The sequence below is a fragment of the Lactuca sativa genome, chromosome 8 (assembly GCF_002870075.4).
Source record: "Lactuca sativa cultivar Salinas chromosome 8, Lsat_Salinas_v11, whole genome shotgun sequence".
In the NCBI taxonomy this organism is placed as follows: Eukaryota; Viridiplantae; Streptophyta; class Magnoliopsida; order Asterales; family Asteraceae; genus Lactuca; species Lactuca sativa.
This window is the reverse complement of record NC_056630.2, coordinates 334,311,640-334,331,929: the sequence shown is the minus strand read 5'-3', so window position 1 is coordinate 334,331,929 and position 20,290 is coordinate 334,311,640.

The following is a 20,290-nucleotide window of genomic DNA, read 5'->3' as shown; positions in this document are numbered from 1 at the left end:
CCCCGTACGCCCCGCATACCCAAGGGCCTTGGTCTCGGTCCGTCCACGTCGCCCCTATGCGAAGCTACCGACCCGCCCCATCCGACCCGCCCCATCCGACCCGTCCCATCCGATTCGTCCCATCCGAAGCCGATGCAGTCGAGGACTCGCTCATGCATGACGTACGCGTACGCGCTGCGTACGAGCGTACGCCCCGCGTACCGAGGCTTCTCAGACCCCCTATAAATAGAATGCGAGGGTTCCCGGAATTCACCCTATTTCTCACCTTTCTCTCACGATCATGCCTCGATTTTCGTGCCCGTTCAAACCCGAAGCTCTGGTCTTTTTGCTCAAGTCCCGAGGGTCGATTTTACTCCCGAGATTCCCGAGAATCCCGAGAAAAATCCGTTTCTCAAGACGAAACTCTGCCCGGTTTTCCATCTCGCTATCTTCAAACTTTCAAGTGAGTTCATACCCCTCAATTAACCTTTTTAAGATATTCTAAATGCTTTTATATGCTTTCAAGGGGGGAATACAAGTAAAACACACGAGTATTATCGCGTGTTACATAAAGAACTATTTTATATGCTTTTATATATCCAAATCACGTGTGATTTATAAGCTTTATAGGAAACTTTCGTATATAAAATATGTTACAATAGAATTCTATCTTTTCAAATATAAATTGTTGTAGTGCATGTATAAACTAAACATTTTCTTAGATTATATGTATATTTGTCTACCTTAGGCTCTACAAAAATCTATGCTTTCATAACAAATGATTTCTTTTCTAGGTATTTCTAAACACACTAGACACACTTTTAAAACTATAATAGGTATAGTTTTACGAACAAATTTCTAACTATTACATACTAGAAACATGATTCTCAAGAAGTCACTTTCATATACAAGAACAAACGAACATTTTAACACGTAAATCTGTTTTTATACCACGGTTTTGTGAGACATAAACTTCACGTACGTTCGAGTACACATTTCAAGTCCTGTATTATATACCAGAATCCCTTGGAGGGGGAGCATGGTGTTTGTGTATAGATCTATACGGGCTTGACAACCCGCGCCCTGACTGTTAGCTACAGTCCACCGTTTGGGGTAACAAACGCCATAACATTCCAACGCCTGAAGAACGTTGTGTATAGGCATTCCGAGTCAATAGTATGGTTATAAAACTCACATGGGGTATTAAAAATGCATTGATTTACAAGGTTTTCAAACACATTGGTCATTTTACACTTACATACATTTTCAGAAACAAGCATTGGTCTTGAGAGAAGGCTACTTTTATACTAGTAGAAAATATAGGATTTTCTAAACACAACACAACCAAGGACCAAAACATTTCATTTTATACAAACATTTTCATGTAAATACTTATGAAACTCACCAGCTTAAATGTTGATCTACTCTTTCAAAATTACTTGTATGTTCCCAGGGAATCAGTAATTTCAGGTATCATTATGCTTTTGATGAACGGATGCTGCGGCACCAGTTTAATCTCATTTTTTGACAACATATTGTAATTGGTTTTGAACATGTAACTTTTGACAAATGTAAACTTTCAATTATATATGTGATGATTGTATTGCTTTCTTTACTATGTATTCATTTGTTACGTTACCACATGAAGTCATCCGCCCCCGAACGTTTTCGCCGTTCAGGTTTGGGGGTGTGACATTTACTCCCCAAGGTGTTCTTGGGCGGTAAACTCACAGATCTTAGTGTTTTCCTATGATTTCTAGTGTATTAAGCATATATGAAGCTTTAAAACAACACTAGATAGATGTACTCACTTTCCGGAACGAAAGTCCGAAGATCCTTGAGAGAGAATTCAGCTTTTCTCTAATTGGAATTGGAAATAATGAATAAATGTGGTTCAGATTTCTATATATAGTCCTGGGATTTTTGGCAGAAAATATTTTTATTCCGGGATTGAACCCTAATATCCTAGAGTTTTGGAATAATAGTGTTGCACAAAACCCTAGTGCATCCACTCTCCTGATATCTCCTTAAGTGCTAATCCTGAAATACTCAAACTTATACCCAAAGTCTGGAATTTCACTATAACTGTTCTAGCTTCTATTGGCTTGATATGGTTTGTTCAGAATGGAAATTTCGGGTTGTCACAAGATTGACCTAATGTCTTACCTAATTGTCCATTGATCTAGCTCTATAAATAGAACGCCTCCTTCTCCATGAGGAGGATGTATATGAGTCTCAACTATATTCATGTACTCATCTCACTAAGATGGTTCTCTCAATACAGGAGAAACGCTTTCCTTATACACATCGATCTAAATTGATCGCCAGAATCTACACTCGGGAGACAATCACTACAGTAATTTGTACAAAATATCAATATGATAGGGTATATTGGATTTTGTTGGTCATATTGATATGAATTGAACGATTTATATAAATTGAATGGTTGATTGCTTACAAAAGGTTTAGTAACTAATATATACATTTGTAAAACTTAGTCAAACTTACAAGTCATTAACCCTTCGTTTTACACTAGTACAAAAATGACCTATGGACACACCATAAAAGTGTGACCATATGCGTATAGTGACATTTTATTTTTTCACTGTAAGTGTGACGGAAGGTGATGTCATCGTATGGGTCTTATGGTCACTTCAGAATAGGGATGAGTTATAAAACCGGAAAACCGGACCGGAACCGGAATCGAACCGGAACCGGAACCGGTATAACCGGAAAATTCTTAAACGGTCCAGGTATTGGGTCTCAAAATTACTCTTATCCGGGTTCTGGGTATTTCGGGTATGGGTCCAACGGGTCCGGTTAATCCGGGTTTTTGAACCGGATTTGTTTAAAAAACCGGAACCGGGTTTAATGGACCGGGTCCGGGTTTAAAAAACCGGAATCGGGTTTAATGTAGTCTTTGCATATTACTTTCATATGATCATCAATCATTTAAAAATAAATCAAAATACAAAAATTAAATTCTATTTAAAACTAAATATTATTTCATTAATGCCAACCAAGCATATGAGGAACTGGAGTTTATTCCGACTCAAATTACTTTGACATATTTGCTGACTCAAATTACTTTGACATATTTGCAGAAACGTCATTATGCCAAGTTGCTAACCAAGCAACTCATTATTTCTTAGTGTCATTCTATACCTTTTCAAAATGAGTAACAATTTTGGTCCCTGTACTTTACTGTTAATCATAGGTTCTGTCCAAGTTTTGATTTTTGTAAAAAAATGTTCCAGTGGTTTTAATTTGTTGCTGAATCACTAAATCTAGCCATTAGTTTGTGAATTTTTAAATAGACTATTTTGCCCTTGGACCAAACCTAGAAAAATGATATGCCCAGAGACCATATTTGTAATTTACTAAATATTATATAGGATAATATTTTTGATGACATATAAGTAAATATAATAATATTGTCTTAGAAAATGAAGTATCCACTGTTAGGCCTACTAAATTACAATAGTTGAATAGATTATTAGTTTTGTATGACTATTTACAATATGCTCTTTCTAATTTTCACAATTCACAGTAATATTATACCAATTTTGATATTAGATTACTTCTTTTTTTTTTTTTAAATCAATGTCGTCATTTATGTAACCTTAATGTAATTTTTTGTTTATTAATTTTTGTCTATAACGGTTGAAAAATTATGAGATTGAGGTAATTACAAAAAAAAAGATTCGGGTTTTCCGGTTCTAAACCCATTTTACCCGGTTCCACCTTACCCACTTTGGTATTTCTGGGTTTTTCGGTTCTAGACCCACTTTACCCGGTACCATACCCGGAACCGAACCGGAACCGGTTCTTATATACCGGTCCGGTTTCCGGTTCTTCAAAATCCCGTTAACCGGTTCCGGGTTTTCCGAGTCCGGGTCCATCCGGTCCGGGTTTGGACCCACTTTCATCCCTACTTCAGAATGTAATGTCCGCATGATATGAAAAAATGTGGCCGTATTATAAAAGTGTGGCTATTGGGTGAGGAATTTTGTTGCTAAAATCAATCATTTTATCCAATATTGTGGCGTTAAACCGCCAGTAGATACATTTATTTAGTAATTGTAGTGATTGTATATCACTAACTTGCGACATGCATGTTGTTTTAATGTGATTTTTTACTAATATATTGTCACACAGGTAAAGTTTATTAAAACTATTGGGTATCTTTTGTAAACATGTAATTACGGTGAACATGACCATGTTCGCTAAATAGTCACATGTAATTAATTTCATAAGTGGCGATTTGCTAAGAATTAGTCACAAAAACAATCAATTTTGATGACTATTGCCTATCGTATAGAGATACACAATTAAGTGAAACATGATCATAAGTATTATAAAGAAACATATTTTCTTAAAATTAAGAACTAATGGGTATCGTATAAAGGCTATTAGGTATCTTTTACAAACATATAATTACGGTGAACATGACCATGTTCGTTAAATGGTCACATGTAATTAATTTAATAAGTGGCGATTTGCTAATAACTAGTCACAAAAACAATCAATTATGGTATTTGTTAGCCACACCAATTTTTATTATGTTGTTATTGTTTAAGTTATCGTCACAAAAACTTTAGAAAAACATGATTTTAAAACAATTGTAGACGCATAATTACTTTAGATTATGGCTTTTGTTAAACGTTTAACAACATGTCAAAAATGATGCAAAGTCGTGATTGTATAATATTAGAGACATTGAAAAACTATAGAACATGGCCAAATTTATATAAAAGCCACAATAATTCAAATTTTATTGTTAAGTTTTCTATATTGTAGACACATCAAATTCAAAATTCAATATTATTAATAATTGAAATTTAAATCCATACATTAAATTTGCAATTAAAACACCAAAAAAAATGTACTAATTACAAAAATTAAAATATGATAAATAAAACAAAAAAAAAACATCCTAAACCAAAAACTTAACAGAACTAAGCATTCACTACTACCAAAGGGTCATGGGGTGTGTGATGTGGCTTCAATGTTGACTCGGTAACATCATGCCCCTAAAATTACATATTCTAATGTATAATATATATATATATATATATATATATATATATATATATATATATATATATATATATATATATATATATATATATATATATATATATATATATATATATATACTTTAAGTTTTTTCTATTTTGTGTCAAAGAGTTTTTAAAAAACATCTATATCTAAATCCGAAATAATCAGATATCAAGCATCAATGATTTTCAGTCAAATGTTACACTTTAAATCATTAGCATCAATGATTTTCAGTCAAATGTTACACTTTAAATCATTATATCATACTAGTTTCAAATGTGACACTTTAAATCATTATATCATAGTAATAATATCATAACAATTTGTATCATAGTAATAATATCATAACAATTTATATCGTATATATCATTTCAAGTAGATACTATCTTTTTATACTTAAAGATATGAGTTTTAAATGTAAAAATATGCATTATAAGTTAAAATGTGTATTTATATGCAAAAAAACATATTTTGTAAAAATACTTTATATATTCTTCGAACATATTATCTAAATATATGTATTTTTTGAATGATGTTGTTTTAATAAATTATATAAAATCAATGGTAAAATATATACGAAAAAAATTAATGACTAAATTTGTAAAGAGAATATTATTAATTAAATGTTTATAAATAAATTTAATGACACGGTAAATAAATAACTAACAATAATGTAACATCACAAAATTAAAGACCAAAAATTTCATTTTTAATTATGTAATTATAAAACCAATAGTCTGAAAACATTCATAGTGTTATCACATATCATAATCAAAATCAATATCCAAAACATGTCATAAGAAAACAACATCATAGTACAACTCCCAAAGATCCCATGTGCAGAAATCATAGTATGATGCATTTGCGATCATGTTAGCGCCTTTTCTTTCAAAGAAGAGGTACCTGAAACCAAAACTGAAAATCGTAAGCACGAAGCTTAGTTAGTTCCCCATCATACCACATAATTATATACTGTCAGACATATCTGGGTGCCCGACCTACCCTGTCAGGCATATCGAGGTGCCCGACCTACCCTGTCAAACATATCTGGGTGCTCGACTTACCCTGTCAGGCATATTTGGGTGATCAACCTACTATCCAATGTATTTCAACTTGTTACAAGGTCTATTTCACCCCTAACACTACCATATAATAACATAGCATAAACATACTGTCAGACATATATGGGTGCCCGACCTACCCTCCGGTGTACTCCAACCGGTTATGAGGTCTATTTTACCCCCTACCACTACGACATAATAACATAACAATATAAGCACATAAATCTCATCAGATAGTGGCATACCAGAAAATTACCACAAAGATAATGATCTCTACTATAAACAAGTACTAGTGGGATGGAATTGGTGCCTTCGACCCACTCATACAGGAAGGTAACTTACCTCACACTGCTGAAGTTCCCTGGAAGAAATCCTTAGTTGCTGCTCTGGCAACTCCTCAAGCTATCAATACCAAAATATCGCCCAATTAGCAATTGGGTCCGAAACCATGATCCATAATCCATACTCGGGGTAAAATTACCATTTTACCCTTTGCCCAACAAGATTCATAACTAAGGACCAAGCCCAAAACCATACGAGTCCAAAACTCCAAAATCCATAAAGCCCACTAACGGCCAAATTATCCAATTTCGGCCCAAACCATTGCATTGGCCTTACCCTAAACCCCAATAACCAATTCCCAATCCAACATACCTCCTTAGCAGGTCCATCAATCCACAAAACCAAGTAATAGCCCAAACCCAAAATGGCCCAATAAGGCACAATCCATTCCTTTGAGCTTTAAAGCCCAATAAGGCCCAATACCATAAATCCCAGTCCTTGGCCCAGAGGCCTTACTCTACAGTGGGTCATGAGGCCTAGAATCCAAAGGCCCAAAAACACCTTCGACCATTTTGCATGTGTATGCGCGGCGTGCATGACAAGTACGCCCAATGTACGCTATCCTTGACCAACTTCGGGGAGGTTGACCCAGTATGCACAACGTACTAGGGGTACGCCCGGTGTACTGACCAGCCTCTTAGGAAACTCCTATGTGACTTAATCCATTAAGTCCTAACATCCAAAACATACATCCAGACCCTTTAAGATGTCTTAAACCATAAATTTACAAACTTTATGTCCTTGCGTGCGTAGATGGGGGTTAAGACATGATTTAAGTCCTTAATCACACTTTGTGACCATCTAACATTTGCATGGTTGTGGCTTAACCATCAAGGCCAGATTTTTTTTGGTTTTAAATGCTTCTAAGGGCTCCAAAGGACAGCTCTTATGGGCTGGAACTACCAGAACACAACAAGTCTTATCTATAGGGCCAAAATGCCACAAATAACACCCCAAAACTACAGCTAGGCATTCAATGGTCAAGTTTGAAGCATGATACCTCAAATGAGTCAGAAAAGATGCCAAACTTCTGGATCTACAAGCTCTTTTCAGGTTCTTGCTCCTTCTTCTTCTAAACCATCAAAACCACTCCAAATGTGCCCCAAAATAGCTCACAAGGCATACAAGAGGCTTAGGGTTCGATTTCTACTCCTTAGGGACAATGGAGGCTAAAAGTATGAAAGTTGGGGCAGACATAAGGCCTTTATATATGGTGAAAACCCTAACAATTAGGGTTTGGGGATCGTGAGCGTACAATAGCATAAGTCTCCAAAACCTGCGTCCACTTTCCCAACTCTACGATGGGCGTACCCCAGCTTACGTTGGGCGTACCCAGCTAAATATGCACATGAATCCTTTCATGTGTGGGACTGATTTGCAAGCTTTTTCATCCAAGGACCAATTCTGTCAATAACTTCGAAATGCCATAACTCACTCATACTAGGTTCGTTTCCAATGAACCTTATGTCCACGAAGAGGTGGCGAGAAGCCCTACGCTTATAACAAAATCCCCAAGCCTTAAAACCTTCTGAATAAAACCCAAAATCCATAAAAGACCGAGATATCAATTTACAATCATACCTTTGGCATCCACAAACACAATCAAATTCATGAATCACTTTAACCATGACAACCACACCCGAAATGGGCAAAATCCTTCCTTCCCAAAGTCCTAAACCCCATGACAGCTGATCATTGGGCCGTAAACCCAAACAACAAAGCAAATCTGAAGCTAGGTGTTACAACTCTACCCCACTTAAATCAGATTTTGTCCTCGAAATCGCTCCTTACTAACACTTATATCGAAACATCAATCTAAGGAACGCAACCGAAGATTCTGAACATAGGACAACCTTCTCAAGACAACTGAAACCCGAACCGAACTTCCATTCTAAAGAAACCAACCCTGAGCCTCCGAAAGAAGCGACCTTTACCTTTCTGAAACTGAAAATCCGTTTTGGTCTGACTTCCTGATATACCACCCACACCGAGCTTTACCATGCTTAATCCTCCACAAATAACCGACCAAATGCAGTATTCCAACCCTTATTATCTCTATGATACCATTAGAAACAAAACCACTGACCATAATCAACTGTAGAGCATTATACTTGACTGAAGGCTCAGATAATCCTTCGAGTAGAAGGTTCATCCTTGTAAAGGTTAAACTCAGGCAAGAGCTACGAAATAGGCTCAAATCAATTACTCTGAGATTATTTAATCCATCTGCAAGTGACTAAGCATCTACCTGTCCAAAAGCTACTCTACGCAAAATCCCGATCCACTGTCGCTATAAGGAATACCGGATTCTTACCCGGTTGCTTAGCGAAAGAGCAACCTCACAGTCGCTCCGCGTAACTTCTGAAGAGAACTTCGGCTATCGAAATTTGCCCTAACCATATTTCCACTCATGGCTCCATTATTCCTTCGATCCATCCGATCATGATACGCTGATAACCTATCGCCACTGAATCCAACGCAAAAAGGTGAATGCTACCATAATAATTGTAGTTGTACAACATGTCCGGTCTCCTTCGACCTACCGTTTTCTGATTCCAATCATGTTGTGACCTACTCATAACCTTGCAAACTGGCCCACCATGGCCTAAGTCATCTGAACGAATCCGTGAATGCCACAGCTACCCGACAATCTTTCTGCACTTTCCACACTATCTGGATGCTTGTGAATGCTATGGATACCCCCGCAGTCACACTATCTGTTGAATAAGGTGTCTAAGTCCATAACTTATTTGGTATATACTTGACCCGATCGGCATGGTCCATTTGGGTTGCATCTCATCCAAACTATTTATGGATAATTTTATGAGAGTTGTACACATATGTTTATTAATATATTATAAGTTATAATATATTAATATAAAGTTACGTTATTTAATTAGTATTAGTCTTAAATTAATTATGAATTAATTTAAAGATTAAAAGGAAGACTAATTAGATTATGGGCTATTGGTTTTATATGGTGTGGGCTAACACTCATTTGTTAATGGGCTAGGCTTTGATCGAAGTCCATGGATGATCCATGGAGCTTTTAACCCAAGGATCCTTGGAAAGGAAAGGTCATGGGTTATTAGGGTTTCACCCTAACCATGCACACTATATAAGCATGCTTATGGAGCATGAAAAGGTAACTAGTGAACAACTAGTGAACTAGTGTGTGTGTGCTTGTGTGTGGCCGAAAATACAAGTGTGTATACTCTCTCAAAGTTTTCCAAGAGTTTGTGGTGATTTGTGATTCCATTTGAGGCATTCACACTATTGGTGCTTGGCCCTCAAACTCCTTAGGAACTGAACTCATCATCAAAAGGTATGTAATCTCATCTAATTCTTTTATGTTTAAAAGTACCCCATGCCATGTTAGATAGGTTATGAACCTTAGAAAATTTTTATTTTGCATGTATTTAGACAAACATAGATCCAAGGTTTATTAGGGTTGCATGCACACTTAGGAAGTGTTAGATTGCTCAAAACCCAACAGTGGTATCAGAGCCTAGGCTTGCTTGTTTGATACTTGATGCAAAATAGTTGAAAAAGTCGAAAAACTTGCTGTCTGACTGATGAACTCGCCGAGTCCATGGGGGGACTCGCCGAGTCCATGTGTATCTTCAACCTACTCGCCGAGTAGGTTCATGCACTCGACGAGTAGGAGCGACAGAGTGTAGAATTTCGACTTTTGCTGCTGGAAATGGACTAGAAACATTACCCTAAACTGTTTTGGTGTTTTAAAACTTGTTTTAGTTGGTGTAATGGTTGTTCTAATCCATTTACAATAGCATATATCAAAATTCCATGATTTTTATGTGTTCATATAATTCTTGAAATTTTGATGATCATGTTCATGTTCTTATGAATTTAGAAGATGATAGAAATTATTTGTTGAATTGTTTAGAATTAATTCTTGATCGTTTATGTGTTTTAATGGAGTCCATAATTTGTCCTCAAGTTATGGATATCCAAAGGTCACTTTTATTTAACACACATTAAACACATAAGTTACATAAAATGAAGAGTCTTCATTTTTATGAACCTTTAATTCATAAGTTATAAAATGAAAAGTTTTTGGATGGTTACAAAAGATGAAGAGTCTTGTCCTTAAGTTATGGAGGTTCAAGAGTCACTTCATTAATAAATATATAAATAAAGTGTAACCTTAATTAATTCCATAAGTTATAAAATAAAGAAAAGTAATTCTTTTATTAGTTTAAAGTCTTCCATAACTTGTTCTCAAGTTATGGAACTTGAAGAGTTTTTTGGATTAAAACTACTTTAAACACATAAATCATGGAATTAATTAGTTTTGAATAGTTTCAAAACTTGCCCTCAAGTTTTGGAATTTGGAAAAGTTTCACACACTTTAATAAACTTTAATTCCAACACCTTGAAGTTTTAAAAGTTAAAATTCTACACTTATACTATTTATAACATTAATGGTTATATATATATATATATATATATATATATATATATATATATATATATATATATATATATATATATATATATATGTATAAGAACAAGTTGTTTTACCGTTAGTAGACCTCATTCACGAAGCCGGTCTATAAGGTGGGTATAAGGTTGTTGCCTATAAAATGGCGACTTAATGGGTGTCCACTCTCACCCACCGCTTGCTTGACTGGTGGAGGGTCGTTAGCCGAACGGGTAGGACAATGACTTTAAATTCTCATTAAAAGTATAATGATTATTATAAAGTAACAAAATGTTTTTTTATTTAATTCCCAATCTTAGTTACTTTAGGAAAAATGTGAATTTGGTGCTAGCCCATGGAATTCACACTTTGTACCTTACCAAGTCGTTGGTGGAGTGTGTGTGGTTAACCGGCACATTGATTGGGTGATAATATTAAGGGTACCAAGTGAATTGGTATGGTTATTCACACCTTGTTTTGTGATCCTCGGCATCCCAGTCACAAAATTTGAGAGGGCACACTCGAGATTGAAACATGCCATTCAAAAGTTCAATGAATCTCAAAAGATCTAGGAATTTGAAATCCAATTAAAACCTAATAAATTATTTCGTTTTTCATGGTGGAAATTGGTGAATCGTCATTCGCCTACCTTCAAATATTTTATAGCTTGGATTACGGCATCCCTCTTCCAAATTATAAAATATTGTGTTGGGTCCTAGCCTTAATATTTCATATTGGGTGTTATATTAAGGACTTTGAATCAACTAACTTGATTTTCTCCCATTATAGATGTCTGGTTCAGACAACTATGATCTTCCCAAATCTCTTGAAGATGGTGTCCCTCAACATCATGCTTCACTTCCTCTACCTCCTCCAATTATTCTCCCTCACCCACAAGTTCTTGAAAAGTTTAAATTCACTCAATCCCTATTGGCAAGCATAGTCTATGTGTGCTCACATCTTGGAGATAAAGTCACATATTGACAAGCCGGGAGAGTTAGGTGTCAAAGTCTCGTGAAAGTTGGATGTTCAATCACTTTCTTAGTAACATAATGAGTCTCTTTGGGACTACTATAAGGCAGACTATGACATGACCCTTAATGATGTTATCTATTTACTTGGTGTTGTGGAATCAACAATGATTTGGAACACCAGTAAAGCAAATTTGATTAAAAGAACAACCTCCCAAGTCTTAAATGGACATTGAAAATGGTAGCATTGGATATCTAGAAAAGGATTTCTCTTCCCAATGGAAAGGGATCGGCTATAGTAAACTCGGTTGACCAAATGGTAAAGAGAAAGGCTAAGTCTGAGATAGTCTCATGTGCCATTACCAAAGGGTCCATGTGTTTTTTTTGCCAAAGGAAGGGGCATTGGTTGCGAAGCTGCCCTATTCACCTGAAAGGTCATAAGGTTGATCAAGTCAAGAGGTTTGACTCTACTTCGGGTAAAGTCCACTGTCTAACTCTATTAAGTTCCTATTTGGAGATTCTTATTACATAATGTGAATGGGTCACATGCTGATGTTTTAAGAATCAAAGAAAAGATAGGAAGCTTAAAGTAAGTATATGTTGATTCTGATTACGAAAGTGGGTTTTGATCGCATGGTTCGGTAATAAGAATTTTGAGCTGTTGCTTAAGAGTTATAATATATTGCTTATGAATACATAACAACAAGGTTTTCATGAGGATTGTAAGGATAAGTTTTTCCGCAAAGTTTTAAAATAAAAGAAAAAAAGGGTTTTAATTTTATTTATTTTAAAAATATCCTTACAATGGCATCCGTGGATAATTGTTGCTTATATGTTTCCAGTAATAGCAATATTGGAAAGTGGATTTGAATCTTTCATTTGTGGTAGTGTCTGAATTTACCGAATGAAGAAAGTTTTCATCACCCAAGTTTGAATTGGATAGAAACTTGGAATCATACAAGTTGTATTGTATGATGAATGAGAATTTTCATCTTTGAAAATTAAGACTAATTCTTTGATCACATGTATATGTGAGCCAATTGAAGGACTAAGGAATTAAGTACACTGGGTGTGCGCTGGTCAAGGTCCACCACAAAGATTGATTTGTCAAGATTTACTAAAGATTAGTAAATATGATTATACTTATAAGGTTAAGTATAATTCTATAACATTGGAAAGGTTACAATGTATGAAAAAACAAATGAGAAGAATCAAATTAGGCTGAAAGATAAAAGTTTCTCAAATCTGAAAGGATGGGAGAGTACTTTAGTATCGTATTTCATGATCATCTTAATGCTTATGAAACCATATCACAAATTCATACTCTAAGGACGTCTTAGTGCATTGTTATGGCTAAGAAGAGAGGTCATGAATTGTTGGATTGGTTAAAATCAAGAAGATGAGTCATACTTCGTTCCAAAACAATTCTTAGAGTCATACTCCAAGATTGTACATTTGAGATTGGTAAGTTGTGATGTCTTGGATGAGACAAAGACCAACTAAGACCAATTGTGTGAAGTATTAGTCTTGATAAGAATCCGCATTGTCCCTTGAATATTTTTTTTGTGAAGGAATGGTTCTTGACTGGGGAAACTTATATGTCAAGGGGACAGTGGGAGCCTTAAAGATCCTGAAAGAGTTTCAAGATTTTATCAAGAGTAAAACCTGTAATTTATCACTAGCACACGACTTAAGGTTTGCAACCTATTGTGTTGACATAATTCTTGTTTCCGTACCTACTTCAAATAAGTTGAATTTGCATGTGAGTTATAAGAGTTCAACTTGGAAACATTGGTGGGCCTTGTGCTACCAAGGTGACAAGAAACTAAGATTGAACAAGTTTAATCCATGTAAGGCTGAATTTGTCACTAACCTTATCTTGTGATTATGGTTTTGACAAATTCACATGAATAGGAACTCATACACTATAAAATCTAAGTGTCATAAGTTTTCTCTCCGATTCATGAAAATGATGGTGAGTAAACGCTTTCACTAAGTAGATTTTACGTAGATATCAGTTGTGTTATTTGCATTTTCAAAAGTCGTTAGTGGAGCGCGTGTGGTTAACTGGCACACTAACATAGACTTGTGAGAAATGGCAAATGCCTAAGCAATTGAGACTATGGTTACGACATCCCTTTTCATAGTCCTGAAAATTGTTTAGACACACATGTGAGCTATCTAAGAAAGGGTGTATGAATCTAAATTTCAGAAGTCCATCAAATTTCTGGAAATATGTCAGAGCTAGTGGGAGCATAAGTGTTATGCTGATAATCATCATGTTAGTGGGAGCATGATTATTACGTTTAGTGTTGCAAGTTAGCAATGTTAATTATAGAAAACAAAGTTTCAATTCGTGAAGTTGCAGGGGTTGAAAAGTTGTTTTGCTTTAATTAAGGGAGAGGAAATTATACTTCATTTCAATTCTAAAGCTTAGATTGAGATTTTAATCATCTTTAGTCAAGGACATATATATGAATTTTATGTCTGAATGGTTCGACTTAAGGAAATTCTATATATATTGCGTTCTCAAAATTCAATTATGACTACGACATCCCTCTTCATAGTTAAATTTTGAAAACATGTCAAATAAAAAATATTGTAGCAAAAGACTGGTCTAGTATCATGTCTTTATGTGAGACATCATGAATCTTATCCCATATGCTTCGGATATAGGATCGATTGCATGTCCTATAATATTCATATTTTCTAAATTTTCCAAATGCTTAAGGCATTGAGAAGGGAAAAGTATAGAACTGGATATGACTAAAGTGATTAAGCAATTGTCGAGGACAAATCTGAGGTTCGCCAAAGATTGGTTGCTCAGGGACAGTTGGAAGTATGATGTAAGTTGTCGGAAAGGACCGTATTGACATGTTCTGAAAAGAAGTAACTCTTGTTCGGAAGTGATAGTCAAAATGGGACTATGGAAATGTCTCCATTGGTGGAAGTTATTCAATCTATGTAAGATTAGAAAACCTTAATGCAAGAAGGATGTTCAAAGCAATGTACTTTGAATATGAGACTTCCGTTCCATAGAGGTTGACCTTCTTTGGAATACTCTGTAATGACTGGTGACAAGGTTTTGGTGACTTTGTGAATAATCATTACAAGAGGAACATTGCATAAAAAGTTTAAAATCTAACAGTTTTTTTTTGGTAAATGATAGGAATTGGGGATTCTCACATTTACAATAAGGATTTGGGATTGTGAAATGAGTATCAATGGAATCATGTTCAATTGATCTACATCACAATGTAAGGATCATAGACAAACATAGTGTGCATACTTGGAGTATGGCATAACTATTGTTTAGAAAAACAAAGTGTACATGCTAGGAGCATGGGACGACTGTTGTTTTTATTCAAGTCTTGAGTTGATTGTTTGAAACATTATACAATGAATAATGTGTAATCAATATGGTGATAAATAAAAGGTGGTTCTATTTATATTCAAAAGGGTTCTGAGACCATATTGGATTCAATTATTATTGTGTTTCACTTTGCATGTTTTGACTTCCAGAATAGCTAGGTTATTCTTTCCGAATGACTAAGTTATTTAAACACTCCACAGTCGTTCATATGTTGGAAGTAGGTATGAATCAAGACTGTCATGAATCGAGTTTGTAGATGGCTAAATGGGTTTAGTCATAGCAATGGTTGCTACAACATTCATGAGTGCTCATAAGTTATGAGTATTGGATTAAGCCCACGCTCACTTGTATCACTTCATGGAATTTATCTCGAGTGATCGTGAGACGGTAATATCATATAAATCTTCAAACCTAGAGATATGAGTTGTTACCTATGAGTTGGTTGTGCATTGATTGCACGTAAACGCATCAGTAACTTGATGTTATAAAACGTGCCTTTGTGTACAATTCAACAAGTAGTAGAACAAGCATATGAGTCGAAGTTTATCTGTTCCTTCTAGAAATAGAAGCGATATCTGGGCCCCTCGATGATTTTGTTGTGACCTATGTACCAGCCGGTCAGAACTAAATTGATGTGTTCGATTAAGTTCTTTGTCAAACAAAATAGAAAATCGGGAAACAAACTGCTGGACAATAAGTACGACGTTGTTCCATGTATTTGTCCGGCTGATATCATGAGAACAGAGGATTATTTGATCACTTATCTAAAATGGCGCTTCATAGTTCAACGGAGTTTTCGAGAGCTACGATTGCTGGTTGGTTCCTGAAGTTATATAGACAAATACAGTTATTAGACTTATCCAAGTGGGAGTCTGTTGGATAAGGTGTCTAAGTCCAAAACTTATTTGGTATATACTTGACCCGATCGGCATGGTCCATTTGGGTTGCATCTCATCCAAACTATTTATGGATAATTTTATGAGAGTTATACACATATGTTTATTAATATATTATAAGTTATAATATATTAATATGAAGTTATGTTATTTAATTAGTATTAGTCTTAAATTAATTATGAATTAATTTAAAGATTAAAAGGAAGACTAATTAGATTATGGGCTATTGGTTTTATATGGTGTGGGCTAACACTCATTTGTTAATGGGCTAGGCTTTGATGGAAGTCCATGGATGATCCATGGAGCTTTTAACCCATGGATCCTTGGAAAGGAAAGGTCATGGGTTATTAGGGTTTCACCCTAACAATGCACACTATATAAGCATGCTTATGGAGCATGAAAAGGTAACTAGTGAACAACTAGTGAACTAGTGTGTGTGTGTGCTTGTGTGTGGCTGAAAATACAAGTGTGTATACTCTCTCAAAGTTTTACAAGAGTTTGTGGTGATTTGTGATTCCATTTGAGGTATTCACACTATTGGTGCTTGGCCCTTAAACTCCTTAGGAATTGAACTCATCATCAAAAGGTATGTAATCTCATCTAATTCTTTTATGTTTAAAAGTACCCCATGCCATGTTAGATAGGTTATGAACCTTGGAAAATTATTATTTTGCATGTATTTAGACAAACATAGATCCAAGGTTTATTAGGGTTGCATGCACACTTAGGAAGTGTTAGATTGCTCAAAACCCAACACTATCTGACTGCTTATAAATGTTATGGCTACTCTTGCAGTCTTACAACACGTTTCGCATTATTTGACCGCTTATGAATGCTATGGCTACCCCCTGCAGTCTTAAAACACTTTCCACACTATCTGACCGCTTGTGAATGCTACGGATATGCCCGTAATCTTACATCACTTTATTACTATCTGCCAACCTAGTGAATGCTATGGCTACATTCGCAATCTTACAACACTCTAGCACTATCTTACAATAATGGTCCCAACATCAATCCAACTATACCCATCCTGAGTCAAACACGCACTAGGCCATGCTATCCCATCAGGTGTCCGGGTTAGGTTTCGAACCCGAAAGCCTTTATCAAACAAGAACATGCAGCGAGGCTCCGACACAACCCTCGACCCGAATTCATCCAAAAACTGCTATGCAGAACAAGAAGATGCTGACCAGCCATTGGGAGTTCCCTGAACTCCCACGTACACCGTTTTAACCTAAATGGGAACTTGGTTCATCCCTATTCCTGACTAGGATATGAAAATTGCCCTAGTTCCACACCCAATTCAACTCCCAGAAATCGTGGTCGATTCTCCCCACTTGGATTCGACAAAGTTCCTTCACCCCATAAGTCTGATGGTTCCCAAACCATCTAGCCTCATATAGCATGAACTGTTTATGCCCTGCGCTTACCATACTAGCGTTCCATTACTAACCAAACTCAATGATTGCCCAACTCCTTGAATATGGAAGAATACTCTTGAGACCATAACCAGTCTGATGATTCAAATCACCTTCCATGATACCATGCCAATTGCTTGAATTCCTATACCTACGACTGAGAACCATGACTCTTGCCTTGTACTAACGAACTTCTACTCTGATTTCTATCCTTAAAGAATCATTGAACTCTAACCGACTTCAGTCTGTGCGAAGATACGATTCCCTTGACTCGTCCCATGATCAAACAACTCACATAACTAACACAACCATCTTTATGCTACCAATCCTTACCTAGCAACGATAGTGCCGTGAACTCCAAAGTTCCTTCTTAGGCAAATGTCGTTTGTACCCGAACAGATGGTAGAACCACTAAAACCTGCTTCACTGGAGAACAACCCTGCTAATTTCTGACCAAAGACCCTCCAAGCAATACTCTTGAATGGATCCCGACAAAGACCCGAAATGATAACGGTACGCACGGAACACATTCCGCAAGATACGTCCACCTGTAGGTCCATCAAGGATTTCTCGACATGCAGAATGGAATATAAAAATTCTTGATAACCCATACAATAGTAAAGGACCCAAACAGAGATAATGCTTACCCAATCCGATGCGAGATTCCAATAACAAAATGCAGATTAAATTGAAAAGAGTGCAAAATATACATACCCACAACAATGACCTTTGGAGTCCTAATCTCTCCTGTCTGACACTTCAGAGCCTGACTCCTTGCTACTGCGGCTCCTGCCCTACCCTCTCGACCATCAGAGATTCATAAAATAGCCAGAGCAGGTGCACTTACTGCTCCTTTGCTCTTCCTCGGACAGATGGACCTCTTGTGGCCAAATTGGTCGTAGAGAAAACATAACGAGCTTGCCCCCCGATGATAATCCATGCTTACATGATCAACACTGCCATACTTGTAGCAATCCACACCCCTAGAATGACAAACCCCATCGTGTCGTTTCCCGTATGTGTTGGATTGACCATGGCCTTGTTGGCCACTCAATCGATGGTCTGAAGCCTTGGGTGTCTTGCCCGGACCCTCCACTGTATGTACATGGTGTGACCCTCTCTTCCCAAGATGATTCGAATTGATCCCCCACCCTCGGGCTTTGTAAGTCATATCATTCAGGGTCTGACACCCTGAAACGCTCACCAGCACACTCGCCAATAGCTGACCTACAACAGCTGGAACAACCTCTGCCCTAAACCAGGTCACAAAATCCTCCCAAGACATAGTCTCCAAATAGTAAAACACAATAGATCGCACAATAAATTCCCAAAAACTCCTTGCCGCCCGATACAGGAGATCCAAGGCGAACCGAACCTTGGCTCCTATGGGGTAGGGACTAGTGCAGAAAACACCTTCCATCTCCTCAATCTAACGTGAACTCAGAATCGAGGCAGTCCTTCCACCGACTGGCTCACCACCTGGGCCGAGACCAAATCCTAAACTACCTCCATGCATGCTCATCACCAACCTAAAAAGAAACTATCCCCGTGATCAGAAGATAACAAATAATTCTCTTTCCATAAGCTCCTTATATTCTACAAGACTATCACCAATTTAATTATGGATCTTGTTCTTTCAGTAGTACGGGCCCAATACTAGCTTCCACACCTATCCATACTCTTCTCAGTGATCCTCCCAGGTCCTCTAAATCACTCTTGAAACTGATGCACCCAAAACTCACTAAACCACACTACTATCCCGTTGAAGCATATCCTAGGCTTTCCTAGGTTCCTGAACCCACCCAGTCCTCAGCTGCTGAAGGATTCCCAGTAATGTCAAATAGCTACCTCAAGAATATAGCCACATTCAACAAAGACCAAATAATCCTAGAACGGTTGGACTGAAACCGAATTTTAAGTCTATAAATCGGGGGAATCGGGGGAACGGGGGCAGGATCGGGGCCGGGACCGGGGGCTATGTAAAGGGGAGAGCTGGGGGCGAGACCGAGAGCGGGGGTAACAATTGATTTCAGTGGCGGGAGCGGGGGCAGCTATTTCTGCTCCCGTTTGGTCCCGTTGACATCTCTACCTGAACTCGGTCTTTATTAAAAATCCTTAATTTTAATTTTTGAAAAATTATTATTATTATTATTATGATTATGATTATTATTATTATTTTGTAAAAACCTTTCAAACCCTCGATTTGAGTCCAGACACCCTTGATAGTGTGTCCGAATCCTTCAAAACAAGGCTTTGATACCAACTTGTAACATCCCAAAATTTAAGACCAAAAATTTCATTTTTAATTATGTAATTATAAAACCAATAGTCTGAAAACATCCATAGTGTCATCACATATCATAATCAAAATCAATATCCAAAACATGTCATAAGAAAACAACATCAGAGTACAACTCCAAAAGATCTTATGTGCGGAAATCATAATGTGATGTGTTGCGATCATGCCAACGCCTTTTCTTTCAAAGAAGATTTACCTGAAATCAAAACTGAAAAACGTAAGCACAAAGCTTAGTGAGTTCACCCATCATACCACATAATTATATACTGTTTGGCATATCTGGGTGCCCGGCCTGCCCTGTCAGGCATATCGGGGTGCCCGACCTACCCTGTCAAACATATATGGGTGCTCGACCTACCCTATCAAGCATATCTGGATGGTCGACCTACCCTCCGGTGTATTTCAACCGGTTACGGGGTCTATTTCACCCCTAACACTACCAC